Here is a 2,777-nt window from a genome sequence, read left to right as displayed (position 1 = left end):
ACGTACTTTCAACTCATGTTCTGTAAAGGCCTATTCTAAAACGTTTTAATTTAATCAAATACTTGGTTCATCGAGGGTCCTTATCTATCAAACATTGCAATCCAAAGTCTTTCATTCTTCCATGTTGTCTACTTTTAGAGACATGTAAGCTTGAAAAAAAATGTTTGTTAGTTATACTTTTGTCTTTTTTTAGGTTTTAAAACATATATAAAGCGGTAGGGAGCAATGAGTTCCAGGACGGTGACTGTTTCGAAGGTTGTTGCTTGTTTCCTATTCAACTAAATTAAGATTGTTTACCAACATGAACTAGCATATTGATTTCATTAATTTGTGCGCTAAGTTATTGACGAGTTGGTTCATTCGTTATTAAAAATAAAGAGAATTTAGGTTATAGACCTAACTAATTACTATATTTTCAATGGTCAGTTGACACCATGCGGCTATGAAGTGTTGAAGACTTCGCAAATCCTTGCACAGGGTAACATAACATAAGAGAACTTTATATTTAATGCTTGTATGAACGATGATTAGGTTGCCTTTATTGTGATATAATAACCTCTCTACAATGCAGAAGTAAGTTTGCATATATCAACTTCTAAAATCCTATGAATACAGGAAACTCTTATGTTCTCGGTTTTTAGTTTGTGTTAAATTGACGTGTCCCTACTTCTTGGAAAGCGATTCTTGCTTTTATATGATTATTCCTTTTTTTATGTAAGGATATCAAAACAGCAATGCATTAGCAACATTGGTGTTTGGATATCTTCTTTGTCAGCAATTACCAGCATTTCTTAATTTTGTTTACTTTGTATTTAGATTGCCTCCCTTATCCTGACTTGGCACTACTTACATTTATGCAGACAGTATGGCATACGAGAAAGCAAAGACATAACTATTGAAGGGAGAGTTCAATTTGATCTTCTTCAGGTCCGTTATGCTGATCTAGTTCTGGATTACGCTGATTTAGAAATGCTGAAACTTCTTTCACTAGCTTAATTTTGTATTTATTCATACAGGCAATGCAAAGGGATTATAAACTTAGTTCTTACTCTTTGAATTCTGTTTCTGCACATTTTCTTGGCGAACAAGTAAGTTATCTTATATTTTTAATATAGGAAAATATCTGATGTCATGTATGTACAATGCAGCGGTTTTACTAGCACTTGCTTTTTGTACTCTTCTGTGAACTCCGAGCTTATATAATATAGCATCAACTGGTATAAACAAAAATAACCATTTCCATGAGTTTAAAGCTTACCGCTTTGTGCTTTTTTCTAGATTCTCTGCCAATAATACAACAATGTTTTTATACATTAATATTAATCTTAACATACATATTACACTTATGCAACGTGCAAACTATTTACTTGCTGGTGTTACTGGTGTATCATTGCTAATTTACCTAAAGTTCGTTTAAATATTTTTTGACATTTTTGCTCAGGTGTGCACATTGAAGAAATATTCATATATTTGAATACTTGTTGCGATCACTCCAAAGCATGCCACAGTAACATGTTACTTTCAATACAACTAAGAGTATATACCCCCTTCTCGCACACCCCTCATGTACATAGCTAATTGAAGGCGAACTTCAAAAGTGAGCTTACAAATTGAAATTTCTAATAGCCATATAAATTAACAACTGAGTAAAATAGTTTAGCAATTGATGTAAAATTTAGGAGCCTCAAAATTGCATGACATCATTAAAATGAAAATTAAAAAAAAAATAAATTTATTTAAATTGTCGTTTGGTGGTAGGAATATTGATTTGCTTTCGTAGCATTCTTTGAATACCTTGGTATTAAACGTAGGTAGCCTCGTAGGTAGTAACTCTTCAGAATCAATGAGCATACAACACCAGTTATGATTCTGTTCTTCACGCATTCCCGCTTAATATAATATATTCCTTGGTGCAGTCCCCTTTTTAAGGGGAGACAGATAAAGGGTGGTGAGTTCTTTAACCTTATGCACTTCGCGTGGAATGATTTCTTTGAAGTGTTGTAGGGGAATACGCCGGACTACAAGCACACTATCTGAGATCGACAGGCTGCTTATCCTTCTGGAGAACACACACTGCACCGTGTTTATGTAGATAGAGTCATAGTCATAATCATTATTTGAATATTCAACCTCCATACTCCATTCAGTTGTAGACTCTTCAGGATTTGGTTGGAGTGACATCATCTTCATCATCTTCATCCCTAGATGAGGCACATGTTTCTTTGATCTAGGAGTGATCGCTGTTTTGGGAAAAGTCGGCATTGCCTTCTTTCTCCCCACTTGCTTCTTCTCACCTTCATGTTTGGGTCGCTTCGCAGCCTTTGAGTTTAATGTTTTAGCTTTAAGAGAACTCAAAGACTTTTGCTTCTTTGGGATGAAGTACTGTGCATCTTCATAAACTGTTTGATGTGAATCTAAATGCGGCAATTTAAGAGATTAATAAAAGTTATGAACTTTGCGTACTACCCATAAAACTAGTTTACTCAAGTAGAGGTTTTAGAAAATAGCATGAAAGATAAAGCAATAGCAATCGATTACAATTGAGATTACGAGAACTTGCAAAATTAATAACCAATAATTTAGATAATGCAAATAGCCAACTATAACAAAGCCTCACATTTAAAATCTAGATCCTTCATCTCGAGATCCTTTAATCACTCTTGAAGGTGGAGGTTAGCGGAAGAGGATCGTAAGCACTCTTAGAAATACCACTATTACACAAGTGATGCTGAGATGACTTGTCGCCGGGGAAGAAGCGGGAGTTGGAGAAACGGGTG

General features: G+C 34.7%; 1 long non-coding RNA gene across 1 annotated transcript; it reads left to right on the top strand.

Annotated features, from left to right (window-relative positions):
• Positions 1-424: 424 nt before the first annotated feature.
• LOC114579076 lies at positions 425-1,088 on the top strand. The gene is made up of 3 exons (XR_003699940.1): positions 425-478; positions 861-927; positions 1,017-1,088. It is a non-coding gene; the product is annotated as an uncharacterized LOC114579076 (long non-coding RNA).
• Positions 1,089-2,777: the final 1,689 nt, after the last annotated feature.

This window comes from Dendrobium catenatum, unplaced genomic scaffold, assembly GCF_001605985.2.
Source record: "Dendrobium catenatum unplaced genomic scaffold, ASM160598v2 original_scaffold_274865, whole genome shotgun sequence".
Lineage (NCBI taxonomy): Eukaryota > Viridiplantae > Streptophyta > Magnoliopsida > Asparagales > Orchidaceae > Dendrobium > Dendrobium catenatum.
Note: the sequence above shows the minus strand (reverse complement) of the source record. Positions and strands in the feature narration are given on the sequence as shown.